Here is a 22,949-nt window from a genome sequence, read left to right as displayed (position 1 = left end):
CCAAAAAGATAAGACACATTGCACTGAATCAAAACTGGTCATCTGTGCTTGATTTCTTGAATGTTTTTTTTAAGATTTTAGACTTTTGACTGTCAGCCATTGCCCATTCAAACAAGTTTCTGCATTCCTTCTTAGCACTAATTTCTATCCCTTTACCAGATCTGTCCAGGAGACCCAACTCCTAGGACATAACTTGTAAATACTTGGCAATAACAGGCCTAGGTAGTGTTTTGGTAGAAGTTACTTATAAATTATATTTACACAGACATCCTGACCAAGTAATTTTATATAGATGCAATATATTTAGTGTTAACATGTATATTGCTGATAGAAGCAATTTGGCCATCCATAGTACCCCTAATTTTCCAAATTTTGAGAGCATAAATAAAAGACTCTCACTCTTTTTTTTTTGTGAACAAACCACCTGTATTAGGAAAGACATTCAACAGCCTTTTTTCCATGTTTTGTTATTAGATTATGGTGTTGCACTGAAAGGCAGCAGGGCATAGTGGATAAAATGTCCTACTTGGAATCAGGAAGATCTAGGGCCAAATACTGCTGTAGAATTAGGGATTGGAAACCTGAGGCCTCAAGGCTACATGTTACTATCTAGGTCCTCAAGTGTTGTCCTTTGACCAAATCCAAACTTTACAGAACCAATCCCCTTAATAAAAGGACTTATTCTGTAAAACTTGGACTCAGTCAAAAGGCCACACCCAAGGACCTAGAAGGCCACATGTGGCCTCAGGGTGGCAGGTGCCCTAACCCTGCACACTTTCTAGGCTTATTAGCTGTGTGACCCTAGCCAAGTCATTGAATTCTCTGAGCCTTGGTTTTTTTCTTCTTCTATAAAATAGATTTATCTCTTTCACATCTGGGCATGGAGGGTTTGGGGTGTGCCCCCCACCTGCAATCTGTAAAAACCACATAAAAATTTTTGGTCCTCCTTTTGTACCAGAGAAGAAGTTTTTATCCCCCTTTTTAATGGGGTGCTTACACTACCTTATTATAGAATTGGGGGATGATTTTATACAATACTATACATATATTTTATGCATTTCTGAGTTTCTAAACTTTTTCAGTGTCATCTGCTGGCCTTCACAAGTCACATGCAGTTTACATAGAACTTTCCCAAAATGTCCATTTAATTTTTTATGCCAACCCGTGACATAATGAAACCGGAATGGGGAAAATTGCAATGTGGAAGGGATAACTGTAGTACTTGCCTGAGGTGCTTATAAAGGTCAGATGAGAAAGTATATGTGAATTTCTTTGTGAACCTTGTAATATAACTCTACAAATTTAAGCTATTTTCATCATTATACTGTAGCAAATAACACAAAATAATTTACAGTTATTTGACTTAGGAGAATCAGTTGCTTGAATTAAAAAAAATAGATGGGATTATATACAAATGTGTAGAACATTTTTTAAAGACTGAATTAAAGTAATCTGTACATTTAATCAGACAAATGGCTCAATGTAGTAAGAAGAGCAATGAATCAGGACCTGGGTTCAGATTTTAGACCTGCTACAAAGGTGACCTTGGACAAAGCAATTCATCTCTTTCAGCTCCAGTTTCCTCATCTGTAAAACAAGAAGGTTGTAAGTAACCTCTAAGGTTGCATCAAGGTGTAAATCCTATGCTCCTATGACTGATAAGTTACTTACAGTGTAAATAATATATATGTAATATACATATCTATACATATATAATGGAGATAGTTTTATCCTCAGAGTAATCTCTTCTTTTAAGATCCTGAGCCAAACAATCCCTTGTACAGTTATCAAAAGGCAAATCCACGTGTCAAAAATAAAAATTATGACCAATTTTAAAAGGTTCTAGCAGTAGGGTTTTTCTCCCTTGTGTTTGCAGGGAATAAAACACTGATATGCTAAGGATTCTTCCTGAACAATAGTGCAGGTGGAGGCAATTACATGAGATTTCTCCTTTTAGAATATGTAGCATTCGAAAATCCTAAACACAGAGCTCAAATCTTTTCAGTGCTTCCCACTGAGATTTTTAAATTTTGATTTTTAAGTTTAAATTTAACCTTTTTAAAACACCTAGTGAATCCAATTTCTAAAGCATTTCCAGCAACTCGGATATACTACTAAGAAAAAAGCAGAAGAATAATGACAACCTCCGTAAGATCTCTAACCTTGCCAACTTCTCTTGTCCTGGAAATGGAAAGAGTGGAGGCTGTTTTCTGTTCTTACTGTGTTTCACATATAATCAGCCCATTACGCTGTGGGTGAAAACACTTTGGAAACTTTTAAAGTATCACTAAAAAGCTATTATAATTTTCAGCACTATTTAAGGGTCTTCTGATATCTGATGCTGAATAAAATGAAGAATCCTTTCCCTCTAAGAGTTTATGATCTAAGGTGAGAAGACACACACTCATGCACGCACACACACACGCTAATGACAATTGGGTAAATGAGGAAGAAATATGTAAATTCATTGAGTGATAGGTTGAGATAGATAACAGGAAGGATAAGAAGGAAGGAGGGAAGGAAAGAGGGAAGAAGGAATGAAGGAAGGAAGGAAGGAACGAAGGAACAAACAAACCTTGGAACCTTTACTAAATTCTATGTGCCAGGCAGACTTGGGGTAAAAATACAAACACACTGTGCCTGGTGTGAGGGAATTTACAGTCTAATGGAAAGAAAACATATAAAGAGACAGTGGAAAACTGAAATGAGAGGAGCAGCAGGGTTTAGAGATGGTCTTTAAAAATGGCATGGAGGTAAAACCTCACCCATTAGAGTCCAACATTTTTTTTTAAAGCAATTGGGGTTAAGTAACTTTCTCAAAATTACATGGCCAGTTATTTCTGGGTGAGGTGGTAAGTATCTGAGCCCGGATTCAATCCCAGGTCATCCCGACTCTGGGGCCGGTGCTCTTACTCACTGAGCCACCTGGCCACCCCTAAGCAATTGGGGTTAAGTAACTTGCTCAAGGTTACACAGCCAGGTGTTTCTGGGTGGGTGCAAAGTGTCTGAGCCCGGATTCGATCCCACGTCCTCCGGACTCTGGGGCTGGTGCTCTTACTTGCTGTGCTACCTGGCCACCCGTAGAGTCCAACATCTTAGGAGGGTATCCTAAGACTCCTAGTTTCCAGTTGGGTAGAGTGGGCAGGGAGAGAAGAATGATGGCCACAGTGGAGGCAGCATGGCAATGGCCTTGAAGGTAAGGTTGGTTGGTTATCGTCCTTCATTCTTGAAGAGGATCAAAATTACATCACTGTGTTAGAGTCAAGGTACAATGTGTCTGACTGTGGCAGATAGGACCAGTAGGATCTTAGAAGGCAGTACTACAGGTTGGAAACAAATAGCCCATGGGAACATTTGGAGGGGAGATGTCTCTAAATTTGAGCACCTCTTGTTTCTTTTGAGCTACAGTTCTGCTTGCTCATAGAGCACACTTCTTTGATGCAAGCACACCATGTTGGGTGGTCCTATCCTGGTATCTCTCATGTCTCAAAATAAATTGATTCCAAAGTTATTCAGAGAGACCTTTCTTCTCATCTCCATGTGAGTGTTTGCCTTGTGTGAGCTCTCTATAAAATAGTCTTTTAGGCAAACACAGGTAAGGTATATGAAAATTTTTAAAAACTACTACAAATTTAAATGTTATTTTATGGTAATATCTTAATTTGTTTAGTCGTTTTACAAAACATTAAGTTTACAAAAGCTTTCATATGCATTATCTTATGTGGTCACAATAATTCTATTGTGAGGGCATCACTTTCACAATTTTATAACTAAGGAATCAGAGGCTGTATAACTATGTTATTATTTCTTCACAAAAGAATAATTAAAGAGTCAACAGAAATAATAGATGATAACCTTGAGTTTTGCAAAGTGCTTTACCTGCATTATCTCTTTTGAATTCTTCAAAAACTTTGTCAGGACCTTCAGATTATCATCAACATTTGATATATAAGGAAATTGAGACTCAGGGGTTAAATTGAGTTGCCCATGACAACACCCAATCTAATAAAGTGCCAGAGTCAGGCTCCGAATCCAGATTTTCTTGCCCCCCAAAATCCATCCACTGCACCATGCCCCAGTTGCACAGGTTGTCTGTCCCCTATTCCTTTCTCACCTCATTCCTTTGTTATTATTATTTTTCAGTCACGTCCAGCTCTTAGTGACCCCATTTAGGGTTTTCTTGGCCAAGATACTGGAGCGATTTGCCATTTCCTTCTCCAGCGCATTTTATAGATAAGAAAACTGAGGCAAACAGGGTTAAGGGAGTGCCTTGCTGAGAGTCACACATCTAATAAGTATGTGAGGCCAGATTTGAACTCAGGAAGATGAGTTTTCCTGACTCCAGGCCTGGCACTCTAGCCACTGTGCCACTTAGCTGCCCCCAAACTCCATATAATTCTTTAAAGTTTCAGGTAAATCAATAGATATACAACTTACAGGTCTGTAAAACTGTTTTTATTTTGTGATTTTGGAAAACTATAAGCTTCCATTTTGCTTTTACACTGGGAAGGGATATGTAGGAATGTCTAAAGCAAAGCTCTTTTCACGTGCCTTTGAGTGATTCACATGCAGTTCTAGCACATCCCTTAAATGCTTCTGAACCTTTAAATAAAACTGGAACTAGCCCAAATAATGATATTTAGAATATTTTCTTGAGGACTTTTAAAACCATGTGCCATTACTGTTCCTTAGCATTGTTCAGATATGACTTTCTTTGGAAGTTTCTTATAATGTCACGTTTTGGGCATGTAGAATATTATGTGCTTGCCTAGTACCATATGTGGATATGTATGTATATACATATATATGTATATTTACACAATGCATATATACACACACAATTTCAAAGTGACTATAATAGCACTTTAAAGTTTTCAAAATGCTTCATGTATGTTTATCTCTTGCTTTATGTAAATAGGTAGGGGAATATAGCAATCCATTTTTCTACAATCAATGAAGAACAAAAAAGTATTGACTAAATCCTTTCTTCTGACATTGCCAGCACTCTATGTACCGGCCTTCATCACCTCACACCTGGACTTTTGCAATAGCCTTCCAGTGCATCTGCCTGCCTCAACTCTCTCCCCACTCCATCCTCCATTCAGCCACTAATAATGTGGTTTTCTTAAAATTCAGGTCCGGTCAAGTCACTTCCCTATTCAGTAAACTCAAATGCCTTCTGTTAACTCCAGGAGCAAATACAAAATGTTCTCCAGCATTTAAAACCCTTCAAACACATTCCTGTTTTCCTGTCCTCTTATGTATCACTCTCCAACACAAACTCATTGATCAATGACACTGGCTTCCTAACTACTTCATAAACAAGTCATTCCATCTCTCAACTCTGGACATTTTCTCCAGCTGTCCCCATGCCTGGAATGCTCTCCATCCTACTGACATCTTTGGCTTCTGTTGAGTCCCAACTTAAATCCTATCTTCTACAAGAGGCCTTCCCCAATTCCTTTTGATTGCAGTGCCTTCCCTCTGATAATTATTTCTTATTTATCCTATATTTAACTTGGTATATATTTGTTTGCATGTTTTCTCCCCCATTAGCTTATAAACTCCTTGAGGGTAGGGACTTTCTTTTTTTTCAAGTCAACAAGCAATTATTTTGAAGTCACTCCTACTCAAAGTCAAATTTCAATTAAGAGATGAGAGCAGAATTTGGGTTTGAGAAATCAAGAGTAATCAGGAGATAACAAATTGATCACATGTTTGGATGTGGTCTATTCCCATGAAGCCACCAGATTCACATAATTTATTATCTTATGGAATAGTTTAACAGGCTTTTTCTAGGAGATGAATAATGTCACCTTTGTGCTGTTCTAGGAACAAAGACCATGGCAGGGTCAGATACTTAGCAGTTTTTTCTGTGGGATTTTTCCCTTAATAGTATTTTTTCCAATTACATGTAGATATACCTCTCAACATTCATTTTTGTAAAAATTTTGCATTCCAAATTTTTCTCTCTCCCTCTCCAAGACAGCAAGCAATCTGATAAAGGTTACATACATATACCCATTTTAAACATATTTCCATATTAGTCATGTTGAGAAAGAAGAATAAGAACAAAAGGGAGAAACCATGAGAAACAAAAAACAAAAACAAATGAAAATACTATGCTTTGATCTGCATTCAGATGTGATAGTTCTTTCTCTGGATGTGGTTAGCATCTTCTATCATGAGTCTTTTGGAATTGTCTCATATCATTGTATTGCTAAGATGAGCTAAGCAAAGGCTTGTTTGCCTCTTTTTTGGTACCAGTGCTTAGCACAGTGCCTAGCACATAATAATAATAATAAGTATTGGTTGGTTGATTGATTATTGAAGGCTATACACTATATTGAACTAGAGATAAAAAAGACTAAAGCAAAATAGTTCCTGCTCTGAAGAAGTTTACATTCTAACCCTGGAGATATCAAATGTTTCTATATAGGTACATGCAAAATACATGTAAAGCATATAACAGGTGAACTCTTGGGAGAAACACATCTGAGGGAAACCAGAAAATGGCTTATGCAGAAGATGGAACTTGAGTTAAATTTTAAAGGAAACAAAAACTAATAAGGGGTGGATTTTAGAATTCCATTTTCTACCCTATCAGAATTTCCTTGAGGATCAAGGCTTCTACAATTTAAATATACTAAAACCTCATAAATTTGGTATATAGAGAAGATGGGGAAGAGGCAGACTGATTTAATGAAAAGTCTGAATTTTAGGTTACCCCTGCAAAAAAAAATGTGTACCTTTAAGTGCAATGCATAATATGAAATATCATTGGGTCTTAATAAGTAAAATAAGGCAATTTAATGAACAAATTTTCATCTACTGTGGCCCATATCCCTCAAAATGAATATAATGATCTCTAGCACATAATATCCACATGTTAAAGCCAAATAGGAGATTAACATAGCTTTTCCAGATATTAGTTTTTTTTAAAAAATTGATCTGTACATGACTAAAACAAAATGCTTAGGGGTGGACAGAACTTTTTGGATCATTTAGTGTAGCCCTTCATTTTGTTATGAGGAAACTGAGATCCATTGAGGTGAATGAAGTACTTCAGCAAATATAACAGAGTTTGTTAGTGGCAAAGTCAGGACTAGAATCCAGGTCGCCAGACACCCAGCATTTTTTCTGCTAGATCATACTGAGTAAAGTCATATGAAGGAGTCTCAATGAAAGTTCTTGGATGAGGCCAGCTCACGAGTGGCCACGATGAAGTGGAGAGCATGGAAAGAAGACACGGGCCAGGCAGGAGCCTCACAGCAGTGGTCTGTTTATTCATCTGAGGATCAGGATTTATATACCTTTTACAGAGTAAGCTAGTTCCTTTATCACACAGGATGCGCTATACACTCTCTTGTACTTAGTTTCTTTTACATCACTACTTTCAGGGTGAGCAAGAATTCAGGGTGCTCTGTTCTTTACATGTCACGGAGAGTGGTGAGCCAGCATCCAGTTGGCCTGAGAGCAGCTGCAAGAAGCTGGCTGCTTCTACCTGCCTAACTTAGAGTTGGCCCTCAACACTTAGATATTAATGGAGTAAGATTGTGAAAAAGTGATGGATTTAGTCTGATTAATTAGATTTTTAAATAGTCTCCAGTGCCATGGAATTATGCAATAGGTTAGAATTATATTCCTTTTTCAAGGGCTTGAGATTTCCTTGGTTCTTTAAAAATTTAATGCAACTGATACAACTATTATCAAATTCAGAATCTAATCTGTTATTACTTTGTCATGGAGTACAAATGCATGATTTCCTTCTGGTGTTTTCCTACACCTTCCTGGAGAGTAAGAAGTAATCAAGTCTCTGAAGCTGTCTGGAACCTGCCAAAAATAATCTTTTCAAATTATGTCTAATAATAACGGGGTTTACATGGTATGAATCTCCTGGCCAGCAGTGGCCTAACTTGTTGCTTTGTTCACAACCTTGTATGCTCCAGACAGTGAAGCTTTTCTCTACTAAGGGGCAAGAAATCATTTCCTGTCTCAAACTGAAGACCCCTCCAAATTACAAGGTAGCTGGTGGCTCTGAAATAATTTCTTAGGACCGTTGATCATTGGCTTATGCTCAGGAAAGAAAATATAAAGCAAAAGAAAGTCACTCAGGACTCAGCCATCATGGCCATGGAGAAAGGAGAGGAGAAATCCCTTCCTTTCCTTTGCTAGGAAAAAAAAGTATTGGGTGCCTACAAACAAGGAGCTGTTTCTTTCCTAGTTCTTATGGCCCACAGAATAGGTGGTTCTTCCCAACGAAGTCACCCATCATCTTCAATACCACCCCTAGTCAGGGACCATTAAATAGTTGCTGTGCCTTCTCAGAGTTCATGTTCTTCAGTACTAAGGCAGAACATCCATCCAGCTCCATGGGAAATGTCACTTTCTAAGTTAGGTCTTCACCTGTAGTTTTATCAAATGGATCAGTGCACTTAGTTAATTAGGAGCCCTCTGATGAATATTCACTACATATTATTATCCTCATTTTAAAAAGAAGAGACTAATAACCTAAAAAAGTTAAGTAACCTGCCCATTATCACGTAATTAGAAATCTGAGGCAATATGCAAACCCAGGTCTTCTGATTCCCAGCATAGTGTTCTACCAACAAGATCAAAATTCTAAGTATCCTTAGTATCCTTTCAGCATCCTACCACCTTGTCAACATATCTTATCTCTTAACACCCCTTCTGTCAGATGTCTCAAAACTTCACTATTGCACATTTCTTTCCTAATACTGAAAAAGTAGTGTCATAAGCTAATTTACAATGAGAACTGACAAGTCCATTAAGGCATTACTTGGCCCAAGAATTTTTTCATTTTATAAGGGGTCTACTTGGAAAGAATAATTCACACCCAAAAGAAGAAGTCTCCACTGGTAGACTTTCAGGCCCAGTGATCAGTTAGATACCTAAGTGGTAATGAAGTCATGCTCTCTTTGAAAATTCCACGTTCTCCTAAAGCTGAACCTATAGCAATACAGTCTTTCCTTCTGTAGATCAATAATAGGGCCTTCTATAGACTGACTTCCCTGTTTTTTGAAACTTTGAGATGATAAGTGTCTTCCGTAAAAAAGATTGTTTTTCTTAGTGTCATAAGAATAAATTGATTCAGGTAATTTGAACTAGATGTACATTAATTTATGTGTTTGATGATAGCTACATCACTTGAATTGAAGTTTACTAAAATGTCACCCTGTTTTCAAATATCAAAAGAACAAAAAGTTAATTCGGGTTTTCAATGCCCAAATAGGGCTTTTTCCTCCTTATTCCTTTAGTGGTAGCATAGGTATCACTCCTTTTTATATGTCCTAATTTAAAGGGACAAGTATGCAAGTGCACACAGTTTTCAGTGTTTTTTTAAAGAATTTACTGTCTATAACTCCAGGGATATTAAAATTAGATAAAGAACTTAAAAACAAAATTTCCCTATTGGGAAGGGTAGACCTGCTTGTTGGCACCATGTCAACTGAGAGGCCATGGAAGCTTGTTCTATTATTTATGCTAATTGACTGGTTGTGCATTTGCTGCAGCAATAAGCTCCAATGAAATGCCAAAAACTGAAAATGTGATTTTCTTTAACATTACATGTGTAACATTACAGTCAGGGCAAAGCAGGAAATATCATTTTAAGAACTCTAGCTGTGGAAGAATGGTTTTATTCTGTGCTGCTTTAACCAGCATGGAATTCTAATAATATATTCTTACTAAAATATACTTAGAAAGTGATGGAATAGAATTTTCATGCCACTGGATAGATTTTTTAAATATATTGTTCCAGTGGAATCTAGAGTACTAATTTTTATGGTACATTTTTTTTTTCTAAAAAAAAATTAGAATGCATTCTCCTTGAGAACAAGAATTCTTAGCTGTTTCTTTTTGTATGCCTTGCATGTACTAAGCCTTAATGTTTCTCGAATTGACATGCAATCCAATATAGGATATACATGTACAAACATAATTAACACATTTCCACATTAGTCATGTTGTGGAAGAGGAATCAGAACAAAAGGGAAAAAAACATGGGGGAAAAGAAGAGAAAACGGTGTGACTCAATCTGCATTCAAAGTCCATAGTTTTTCTCTGGATGTGGATAGCACGTTCCATCTTGAGTCATTTGAAGTTGTGTAAGATCATTGTATTGCTGAGAAGAGCTAAGGTCTATCAGAGTTGGTCATCACACAGTATTGCTGTTACTGTACACAATGTTCTCCTGGTTCTAAATCTTTCCAGGTTTTTCTGAAATATGCCTGCTCATCATTTCTTATAGCACAACAGTATTCCATTACATTCACATGCCACAACTTGTTTAGCCATTCCCCAACTAATGGGCATCCCCTCAATTTCCAATTCTTGGCCACCACAAAAGAGCTATCATATTTTTGTACATGTGCATCCTTTTGATTAGCTGAAATATTCCCAAATTAAATACTGAGGCCATACCTCTGATGCAAAGAGAAAGATAACAGAGGTAATAAGATTTTTGGTTTTTGCCTGTCTGTTTTTAATTAACTAATTGTCAGCTATCTAAGAGGGACCTAGATTCTGTGTTGTAATTTTCTTGACTTTGAATATTAGTATTTATAACAGTTCTCTTTCAACTTCCAAGAGTTTTCGGTAAGAGTCTTGTCTTTAACTCTAGGAAAAACCTTTTTTTAACAGAAACAAAAACAAGGAAACTTCATTATCTTCTATATTCCATGGAATATCTGGCATTTTCTCTGACTGACCCCTGTGCCTGGGATGGTCTCCTTCCTCAACTCTGCCTGCTGACCTCCCTGGATTAATTTAAGTCCTAACCAAAACCGTCTCTTTTATTAGAAGTCTTCCCTAACTCCTCTCAATTCTACTGCTGTTAATTATTTGTTATTTACTGTTAATTACTTCTCTGTTACTTCCTAGTTACCCTACATATAACTTGTTTTACATATATTTGTTTACATGTTGTCTCCCTCTCTCTTTGAGGCCAGAGACTATCTTTTACCTCTTTTGTATCCTTAGATTCTTAGCATAGTGCTCAGCACACAGTAGGCACTTAATAAATATTGATTGATTGAAAGTAATGTAACTTTTGCAGAATCACACAGTTAGCAATTGTCTGGTGAGTGATTTGAACTCAGAGTTCTTGATGCCAGTTCCAATGGTCTGTCCTCTACTGCTACCAATTATCTTTCATAGAAATCTCATAAAAGGTTGTGGTGTGAGGAATGGATTTAGTCAGAGCAATTACCTCTGCCATTTACTATGGGTATGACTATGGTCAAGTTACTTGATCACTTTAGGTTCCAAATTCTTAATTTGTAAGTTAGGTGGCTATATTATGTTGACCTTCTAAAAGTTTGGTTAAAGGAGACAAACAAATAGTAATATACAATTACAACATTTATTTTTTATTCCCTTAAGGCTAGCGGACTTGTACAAGGAGTTAGGAGAGCTACATCCTAACTGATGAACAAAAAAGATGAGAGAGCTTAAGTACATTTTAGGACCATCCAAATTCATGGTGGTTGTGTCACACAAATTTATGATCCCCATAAATGTTTAATCATTGCATGAGAAAGGAATTTTCTTAATTGAATACAAGGTAAATACAATAAAACAAGAGAGCTGACAAAGTGTCAATTGAAATTATGATCCAGGTTATCTGTGTTTTCTTTACCATTAACATTCATAACATGGTATATGTCCAGAAAATATTAAGTTAAGAAAAAGTCCCATTACTCAAGTTAATACCTAAACTTAAGGGTCTCCTCCTTAAGGGCCATAAAGTAAGCCTCATCTGGCTTGTTGATATAAGGAGAGGTATTCTCCAAGCTCACTCAGAGAGCAAAGACAAAGCAGGGTCCATTTGGAATTTATGATCTCAGGATGCTCTGGAGTTGCTGACAAAGGAAAAGGCCTTTTTAAGGAGAGGCAAAGCAGTCTGTTTAATTCAGACTTTGGCCAAAATATGATAATTAATGATTATCGATTATATGAACTTTAAAGTTGTGTCCATCTACAAATCTCTAGGGTAGGTGCTATTATGATCCAATTTTATAGATGAGAAAAGTGAAATTAAGAAATGTTCTATGACTTAGTGATTTAAGAATCACAATGTTAGATAAGGGCTTTAAGTTGGATTATAACCCAGGTTTTCCTCAGTCCAAGTCCACTATTCTATTCAATACCATTTTCCCCCAAAAGCCACTGGACCAGAAGATGGCTCAGCCTTTTATTTTAAACTGGCAATTTTTCTCCTACCTTTTCCTGTACATTAAAACACTAGCTCTTGATTGCAGTAACTACACTGAATTCCCTCATGAATCACAGATTCAGAAGCAAAGATGAAGACAAGGGATATTGCATTTCGAATTAGAATAATTTCCCTTTATTAAGTCTGACAACTGATTTTTATTAGACCTGTATTGAAACACCCGTACTCCAGACTCTCACATTGCTAGTCCATTGGTGACTCTTCTAAAAGTCTCAGGCTCAAGAATGGCACCCTCATTCTTTAATTGTTGAATTTTGTCTGCACTGCTTAAAGGAAGTAATCCAGCCCATTGTCTATTTTGCTCATGGGGAACTGCACCCTTAGTTGCATATGAGGGAAGGCTAGAGAAGGATGGAAACCAGACTCCAAACAATATTCTATGCATTCATCACTGTTCATTTAATCAGAATAACCCCAAACCTGTTATTTTATGGTTCAAAAGAGCCCAAGTTTAATTACCCCGAGGCTTCCTTATGATGGCCCTTTGTTCTTTCACAAAGAGAAATATAAAGGGTTTTTCAATTGATCCTAGATCAATCATTTCATGTTTTTTTTTTTCAGGTCTATATGTCTAGAGGTAGTTTTGCAAAAAGAACTCCCTGTAAATTGAAAACAACTCTTTATCTTAGGGTGCTAAGATAAATATTTTATTGATATTAATTAATTAATTATTATTATTATTAGTAATTAATTAATTAAGCCTTGAATTTTATTATAGGTTGAAAATCTTGAGGTTTTGGCCTTTGTCTTTGGCTATCTTTCCTCTGTTAATTCTGAACAACAGCATAAGAAATATTGGATCAGGTCAGGTACATGACACCTCTAATTCAGGACTGACAGGCGTGAAGGGGAGCCTTGTGACAGGGCATTACTGCTGGTTTTGATGTCAACCCCAAAAGATATAAGTGGTGCCTTCTAGTTATTTAGATTATTTGAGGAAAGGGACAATTTTTTTTCTTTCTTTGTAGCCCCAGCATGTAGCACAGTGCTCACACATAATAAGCCCTTAATAAATACTTGTTCAATAATTGATTGATTGAGATCTGATTAAACAAGGCTAACTTAAGTAAGCCTAGTTTGAATTATTTTCCCCTGAATATACCATTCAGTACTTGCCCACATCAATGCTAGTCTCATGATGCTGTCTTGGGAGATCTTGTAATCTATCAGAATTGGCTTTAATTTAACTACTCAAAAGAATTTGAGAGCATCTGAAAATGTGAAATCAGGTGATTATTCAATGAACATTTATTAAGGCCTATTATGTGCCAGTCACTTTGAAGATTTCTAGATCATTTCAAAGAATAGAACAGAAGAGCTGATCAATGAGAGACTCCACTTCTCCAGTGAGGAAAATGTCCATCAATCAGTACTTTTTATTACCTTTTCCTCAGTCTTCCTACATGTAGATAGCTATCACTCCAGATCCCAGGATTACTATGCTTCCAGTTCCATCAGCCCTTGAACAGAAATCCCCTCTATGTTGTCTCTGACCAGTGATGATCCAGCCTCTTCTTGAAGACCTCCAGAAATGAGATCTTTGGGGTCAAAATTTGTCAGTGATTTATCCAAAGTCAAGATGAATTGAAGCCACCAGTTTCTTTTGCCCATATATTTGTTTACTCCTACAGGTATAAGCCCAGAAACCTTTCTCCCAGTAGATCATATTCACTTAATTAGTAATCCTGAACCTTCCTGCTTAGCTTTTCCACCAGCAGCCACATCATGTTGCTAATTCAAAAGAGAATGTTAGGGAGAGTCATGTGGGCTCTTTCATAATTATAATAATAGCTGATATTTTATATAGTATGTTAATCTTTTGCAAATTCCTTCACATATTTTGTTGAATATCACAGCCACCTTGTGAGGTAGGTTCTATTATTATCCCTACTTTACAGATGGCAAAACTAAAATTGAGAGATTAACTGATTTGGATTCAAACTCCAATCTTCCTTGGTTCAATGCTCTGAGATTTTTTTTTTCAATTCAGTAAACATTCATTGCCTATCATGTGCCAGGCACTGTGCTAAGTGCTGGGTCCTTGTTATCCCCTGAACCTAACAAGATAGAATGCAAAATGTTCACATCAATGGTTTTTGATTTAATTATAAGACCAATCTGAGATCATAGAATGTTAAAGCTAGAATAGACTTTAGCATCCATCAACTCTTTTACAGCCCTGTCATTTCACAGATGAGGAAAGAGAAGCCAAAGAAGTAAAACTGCTTTGTAAGCATATCTACGTGGATGGCCATGAGTCAGTCTTCCTTTGAGGCATGTTTAGTCACTTGGCCAATTCCACAGTAGGCATTTGCTCAGAAAGAAACACTTGTGAGTGCTAATTATCTTAGTTACATTTGTTATTCAGCACAGCAAATAGGAACAATACCTACCTACCAATGGAACCAAGGTAATATGAAAATCACTAAAGTGGAGTTAAGCCTCACTGGTTATCCTGCAGGATTTTTCCAGTTTAGGAGCCCAGAGTCTAAATTACCTTATCAATCTTACTTTGTGTTCATACTGTTGTATCAGCCTGACCCATTTTTGGCAGCCCTTAGCAATCTTCCCTTTTTCCTTCCCTTGTATAAAATGTATGTTCTTTGCCCAGAGTCTGGGACTTTGGTCACTTGCCCAGGAACTGGGTGGTCTTGTCAGTAGCCCCAGAATGATGGTGTTTAATTGTGGAATCTTATATGTCTGTATGTTCTGTCAAGGGCGTGAGGTCAATTGGCAACACTTTTTTTTACATAGTGGGAATACCTAACACAGATTGGCTGTCTGAGATAGGACTTGGCTCCAAGATCACTGTGTTGGAATTTAAACTGAAATCATATATTTGACATGGACATGGGGAGAAAAGCAGAGACAGCTAATGACAGCTTTTGACTGGGTTAAATTTTAATTTAATGACACATTTTGTTTAATGACAAACTTTAATGACACATTTGACTGGGGTCAACAAATACTTGGCATCACCAGCCTTGGAACCCAAGTCTTCTGATTCCAAGTCCATTGTTGTTTTTTCTTTTACATTCTGCCATATTGTTTTAGACCATATTGGACTCAGAGTGAAGCTATGTACATGAAAAAAAAACATGTTTAAAATATGTTTACACTCACACATACACAAATCTTCATTAATTCACCAGCCAGCCAATAAGATCATTTTCACTTTACATCTCTCTAAGGTCACCTTTGGAATTAGTGTGCTATTTTAGCTGTACTGTTTTTGTCTTGCCTAAGGATACCTCTGAGGCAGCCTTACACATGCTTACCACTTAATAGAAAGGTATTTAAAAGAGCAAAACCATTCAAGAGGTTTTCCTGGAGGAATTCCAGTGTTCTAAAAAGTTACTTCTGAAGAGTACATTTTATTTTGCTTGGTTTTGGGTAAGGCATATCTAGACTACTAATTTACTTAAGAATAACCTGGCTTCTGGATGATAAATATCTTTAGTAATAACCAGCAACTATAAAGAATCATAAATTCAAGGTTGAAAAAGACATTCAGAAATCATCCAGTCCAACATCTTCATTTTACAGAGAAGGGAACTGAGATCTAAAGAAGCTAAGGAATTGACCCCAGGTCACCTAGATAAGAAATAACAGAGCAGAGTTTTTAACTTAGGTCTTTGGCTCCAAATTAGTGCTTTACCCAGTATAGAGGCAGATACCTACCAGGATACAGTGCTTTGGGCTTGGAGTCAGGAAGACATGAGTTCAAATCCAATCTCAGACACCTACTAGCTATATGATATCTGGGCAATTAACCTCTTTGCCTCAGTTTCCTCAACTATAAAGTGGGGATAATAGCAGTATTTACCTGGCAGGGTTGTTTTGAATATCAAATGAGATAATACTGTAAAAGAGTATAGTGCCTGGCACATAGTTCAGATGTGAGCAGCTAGGTGGTCCAGTGGATAGAATGCCTGGAGTCAAAAAGACTCCTCTTCCAGAGTTCAATTCTGGCCTCATACACTAGCTGTGTTACTGGGCAAATAACTTAATCCTTTTTGCCTTGGTTTCCTCATTTGTAAAATGAATTAGAGAAGGAAATAGCAAATCACTCCAATATCTTTGCCAAGAAGACTCCAAATGGGAATCACAAAGTGTCAGACATTACTGAAAAACAACATAGTGCATACAATAGGTACTATATAAATGCTTGTTCCTTTCCATATACCAAACAGATAGCTTGATTATTTTTATTACTTTTTCATGTTTTGTGTCATTTTTTAATGTTAAGGTAAAAGACATAAAGGTATACATTACAAGATACTATAGTTCCTGAAATGTGTATAAGATGTCCCGCCTTGGATTTAAGAAGTCTTCAAGTCTTGCCTCTGACATGTGTCCACTGGCAAGTTACTCTGTCACTAATTCGGGCAACTAAATCTAAAAGTTACAGTTAGGTTTCCAAACTGTATCCATGGAGAGTGTTTCCATCGCAGGAGTCCCCCACATAGATAAAATCATAAGTTTGGACCAAAAATCATACATAATTCTACTTATTTGTATGTGTGAATGTATGTATATATCAATCAATAGGCATTTACTAAATGCTTACTCTATGCTAGAATGAGGTTACAAAGAAAGGCAAAAACAAAGAGTCCCTTTTCTCAAAGAACTTGTGTTCTAATGGGGGAGGGGTCAGAAGGGGAAAGGAAGGGCACAATAATTTATTAAGCTCCTACTATGTGTCAGGCACTGCACTTTATAGATATTATCCCATATTACCATGGGAGAGACAACATATAAATAAATAAGAGATATACAAGGTAGGTCCAAAGTAATCTTTAGAGGATATGTCTCTAGCAGCTGGTAGGACTAGAAAAGACATCCTTACAAGAATGTAGCATTTTGAAAAAAATATATTTATGTATGCTTACACATATACATACACTCATATAAATATTCATGTGTAGATGTATGCCTTCACTCTACTTACTTTTTCTGTGAAAAGAGCTTCTAAGTGACTTCTGAAGGTCATTTGATCTGCCAAGGATGCAAAAGCAGAAAGCTGGGGTGGGGGGGAGAAGGATTAAAACACCTATATTGGGGGGAAACAGAGACATTTTAAAAGTAGGAAGTAGTAAGAGATAAATAATAAAAATAAGAATAGGAAAATGCAGTAATCTGATCTTATAGTTCTGATATTATAGGGACAAGGACCATGCCTGGGTCATAGCTCTCTGTTTAGAAATACTTCTTGAAGAACATAGTTTGGCCTAAAGTTTAAATGAATGAACTTGTAGAATAACAAAATGCACCATATGAGAATTTTAATATACATCTAATCAATAAGCAACTTTAATAAAAGAAAAATTGTTTACATGGTGCACAATTTAAGATGTTCTGGATCATGTTTGTTTTTTTTTTAAAGCTTTTCAAAGCAATCAGTCATATTCAGTAAATGAACATTTATTAAGCACCTACTTTGTGCCAGGCATTCTGAATACAAAGAAAGGTAAAAGGAAGTCCCTGTTCTCAAAGAGTTGGAGGAGACAACATGCAAGCAATGATAAATCAAAAAAGACAGAGACAAGCTAAATTAGAACTAATCAGCTGCAATCACACCTTTGCAATTCCATGAAAATGACTATTTAATGTATATGTGATTTCAGATTTTTTAAACAAACTTGTGAGGTCCTAGAAATCCTGGGGTTGGTTTGGAACCATAAAACAAATTATGCACAAGTATATATTTTGTCAGAATTGGTTTACTTTGAGACATAATAATAAGAGCTATATTTATACAATGCTTTAAAATTTACAAAATACCTTATATATGCTATTTCATTTAATCTTCAAAACCACTATGGTAAGTAGATATTGTTATTATTCTCATCTTATAGATAAAGAAACTGAGGGAAGGGGGAGGGAAAGAGGGGGAGAAAATTTAGAACTTAAAATCTTATGGAAGTGAATGTTGAAAACTAAAAATAAATAATTTTTTAAATGAAGAAATAAACTGGAATAATAAAAAAGAGAGAGAAGAAACCCAGGCTATATATATAGTTATATTAAAAATGTTCCAAATCATTACTAATTAAAGAAATGCAAATTAAAGCAATTCTGAGATTCTACCTCAAGCCCATCAGATTGGAAAAGATGATATAAAAAGAAAATTATGAATATCAGAGGGACTGTGAGAACATAGGAGCGTTGATGAACTGTTGGCAGACCTGTGGATGGGTACTAACAATTTGGAAAGTAATTCGAAATTCTACATAAAACATTACTAGGCCTACACCTAAAATATATTAAAGAAATGGGAAAATGTCCTCTGTGTACAATATATACATATATACATATGTGTGTATATGTATATACATATGTATATATACACACACATGACTGAATAAATTGTAATATATGAATGTGAAAAAAAAACTGAGGGAGACAGAGGTTACATGACTTACCCAGAGTCCCATAGCTAGTTAGTGTCCACAGCCAAATTTGAACTAATTGAATTTCAACTTATTCTAGGTCCAGAATTCTATATACTTTGCCACCAAGCTGCCTTGCATAATAATCCACCCATGCCTTCTTGAGTATGACCCCAGATATTCATAACCTATTGGCTAACCCTCTGTGAATAAGACTTTTCACACTTAGAAAATATTTGGACAGCAGTGGATATAATATGTCACTCACTAAAACCTTTAAAAACAGGACAAATATTTTATCTCTAATTTTAATATGATTACTCAAGCAATTAGCAAGTATTTATTAAATATCTACCAAATGATATGCAAGAATCATTTCTTGCTCTTCTTGTAGGCTACTTCCATAAGGCCCACCTTTTCAAGTGTAGTTGTTTAATCAATTTATTTACTCTTACAAATCCTTACTTATCTTTACTTACTTTACAAATCTTACAAATATTACTTACAAATCCTACTCTTAAATTAATTCCTTTGGGCTAAGGCACTGTGTCATCTGGAGACTCTTGTTAAAATGTATTTCTTAGGAGAAAGAATATCCATTAACACTTCAGCATGTGGTCTTGCTCACACCTGAGTCATAGAATGATGACTACCTTTTCCAGAGGGAGAGGTGGCATTGTGTAGTAGATAGGGCTTGCAGTTAGGACCACATGGGTTCATCCTGCCATTGTTATCATGACCTTGGGCAAACAACTTCACCTCTGTGTGCCTTAGCAGCTCACTGTGACTCATTTATTGTGTTTAGACCACTTGCAGACTCTCTCAGTGCAGGAAATTCCTCACTCTGAAGAAATCATAGATCCTGCCTTCTGCAGTAGGTTTTCTAAAGTCAAATTATTTTATTTAATGGCTGATATTTCATTGCCAGCTCTTGTAATTTCTTTCACTATAGCATCTTTCATAGACTTATCTCCACTCATACAGCCATCATCCATACTTGTAGTCTCAAAACCTATTTTCTGGACCATTGCAGTAACCTCTTAATTGGTCCTATGTCAAGTCTTTCTCTACTTCAACCACCCACAAAGCATCTAAAATACTTTTTCCTAAAGAGTAGGTCTCTGTCACACCCTGCCCCATTCAATAAATGCCAGTGATCCCCTCTTATTTATAGAATCAAATATAAAGGGACAGCTAGGAGGCACGGTGATTAGAGCGATGACCCTGGAATCAGGAGGATCAGAGGAAAAATCCAGCCTTGGATACTTAATACTTATTGACTAACCGTGTGACCTCAAGCAAGTCACTTAACCCCAGTTGCCTTTCCTTCCTCCCTCGAAAAAAAATCAAATATAAAATATTTTGTTTGGGATTTAATTTTTGTTCCATCATTTTGTTTGTGTCTGACTCGTTGTGACCCCATTTGGGGTTTTCTTGGTAAAGATACTGGAGTGGTTTGCCATTTCCTTCTCCAGCTCATTTTACAGGTGAGGAAACTGAGGCAAACAGTTAAGTGACTTGCCCAAGGTCTGAGGCTGGATTTGAACTCAAAAAGACACATTTTTCTGATTCTAGGTCTAGGACTCTCTCCACTGTGCTACGTAGCTGCCCCTGAGATTTAAAGATATTCACATTTAGTCCGTTCTTACATTTCTAAATCATACTCCCTTCTGCACATGCTACAATCCAGCATTGTTATCTTAGTCACTTTTCCTCATATATAATATTCCTTCTCCCTTTTTGATTCCTTTGTACTGGATATTTCCAAAGCCTGTAACAGTGATGTTAAATTCAGATAGAAACAGGGACCGCTAAACTGTACATAAGGATCCTTGCAGGTCACTTATTTGACTTAGAAAACCACATGTTCACATTATCTCTGTTTTGTTGTATTTTATATTTTTTAATGTTTCACAATTACATTTGGCTCTGGTACAGTGCCCTGGGTCTGGTGTCAGGAAGACCTTAGTTCAAATCTAGCCTCAGATACTTACTTGCTGTGTGACCCTAGGCAAGTTCTGTAACCTCTTTTTGTCTCAGTTTCCTTATCTATTAAGTGAGAATGATAAGAGCACCTTGCTACTAGGGTTTTTGGGAGAATAAAGTGAGATGTTTGTAAAGTGCTTTGTATATCTTAAAGTGCTATGTAAATGCTACCTGTTATTGTTGTTGGTGTTGTTATTACCTCAGGTAGGGATACTGTTTTTCTCTTGTCTTTTTAAAGAATTGTTGAATACTAAATATGGAAGAAGCAGTTTTCCTGCAAGTGATGATGACATAGGTGACTATGTTTGACTGGTAGTGATTTTGATAATATGAAAGCCCCAGATAGATTCTGCATTTGAAAATATTTATCAAAATCGAATTTTATGTGGACTTTGCAATTGATATTGTGATGCTTTGCTATTGATTTCTGAGTCAAAATACCTTAAATGCATCTTTGCTCAGTACTAATGTCCCTGCTGTTCTGTCAAGCATTTTTTTTAAATCAAGGTGCTCTTTACAAGGGGTTTTAAGAAGAATCTTTTCCTTAATTCTCCTCCTTCTCCAAATTCAGAGGTATACTAATAAATGTTTAACAACCAGCTCTGGGGAGGAGAGGGAAGATATGTACAACACACTTTTAAGTTTAATCAGCATTCTTAACCTTTCACCATCACTTTCTCAAGCCTAGAAAAACTACAAAACAATAAGTTAAACCTTGATTTGTAGAATTTGCTGATTTCCAAGGTACAAATGCTTACACTAATAATTTAACAGTCAGGTCTTAAAGGCTAGCTAGTATATTCCTGCCCTAGCTCCACTCAAATCCAATCACTTCAGGCTAAACATATGAATATCTTAGAATCATAAAACTTAACAAGGAAATCCTCCTAAATATAGAATTTTATCCTAGCCCTTCACTCGTGTTTTCATTTTTACTTGTTTGGGTGCATTTCATTTAAAAACACATTTACACAATTACATAAGCAAAAAGTACTTATTTTAATATACCTAAGTTTTTCACTGAGAAGCAACATGGAGTAATGGACAGAAATATGACATCAGAAACTTTAACATCTGCTAAGCTGTGTCTGACATGGTGTATCAGCAATGCCATATTCACAATGCCTATAGAGATTACAGATATGCTGATATAATTATCCATCACAAAATACGTCATGCTTGCCATATGGGGGAATAAACTAGAAAACTTATTAAGATACCAAAAGACTGAGTCCCAAAACCAGAAAGTGAAAGCCATCAGAGTAGTTATGACATTGGCACAGGTAGATAAAGTAGAAAGCACCCACATTTTCAAGCCTTTAAAACAGAACAGGCTACCTCAGGCAAAGGTCCTCCTCTCCCCACTCACAGCAACCACCCAGCGTCCAGGAAGCGTGCTCCCAGCAGCTCCGGCCCCTGGCAGTCCTCAGCAGGAGTCCTTAGCAGAAATTCTGGCTAACTGAAAAAGGGCTTTGCGCTGCCGCTGCCTCTGCTGCTGCTGCCGCCATCGCCACCACCGCCAGCCACCGCAGGAACTCCAGTTTGGCTTCCGCTTCCTCTTGCTCCGCCCCTTCCTGCTACATCAGCAAGTCCAACGGGGCATGGAAGATCTTTAAATCCCATAACCCTTACACATGGACAAATAAACTCTCATTTCTCTGAACCACCCTCTCAGTTGCAGAGAAGGTGTCAAACTGAATGGGTAGAAGGAATGAATTTCTGATTAGTTTATGGCATTATTAAATGGGAACAGGCACACCTGGTTCTCTGAGTACTCACCAGGAAAAGTCATGATGGTAACAAAGAATAATGCTTCAATCAAATTTTGATAAAGTACAAGAGTATGGGGACAAATGGCACAGAAAGTCTTGAGACAAATAGTACAGGGCTACAGAGGCAGATGGTTTGGAGATGGGAATGGGGTGGTAAAGGAAAGCAGGCAGTGTGAGGAAGAGAATGGGAGGCCCAGAGGCACTGAGAGTTACTTATGTAATGATGGATTAGAGTTAGGAACCCTGGACAGCATGAAATGGAAGTGCACTGGGGGTGGGGAGTAGGAAGACAGGAGTTCAGGGTCTCATTTTTATAGGGTTTAGGTGAGGGACAGATTAACTCTCATCCATGCCTCCTTGGGATTAGCCCTGTAATATATCCACATGATCCTGAAAGTTATCAACAATACTTCAGGATTAGCTCATTAACACAGCCATATCTTCTCTCAAGTTTATCAACATTTGGTGGTGTGCTGATCTAACTGAGGATGTCTGGAGCTTATGTGAAGCTTGCAAAGCATGGCAATTAGCAGGACCAAAAGT

At 36.8% G+C, this 22,949-nt stretch overlaps 1 protein-coding gene across 2 annotated transcripts in view; it reads left to right on the top strand.

Annotated features, from left to right (window-relative positions):
- LOC138176051 (reelin) overlaps window positions 1–22,949 on the top strand; it is a 566,262-nt gene that overhangs the window by 194,119 nt on the left and 349,194 nt on the right. The window lies entirely within an intron of this gene.

This window comes from Petaurus breviceps, unplaced genomic scaffold (assembly GCF_028583685.1).
Source record: "Petaurus breviceps papuanus isolate PSGF00001 unplaced genomic scaffold, PetGlider_PUasm1.0 80, whole genome shotgun sequence".
In the NCBI taxonomy this organism is placed as follows: domain Eukaryota; kingdom Metazoa; phylum Chordata; class Mammalia; order Diprotodontia; family Petauridae; genus Petaurus; species Petaurus breviceps.
This window is presented reverse-complemented; position numbering and strand designations above follow the sequence as displayed.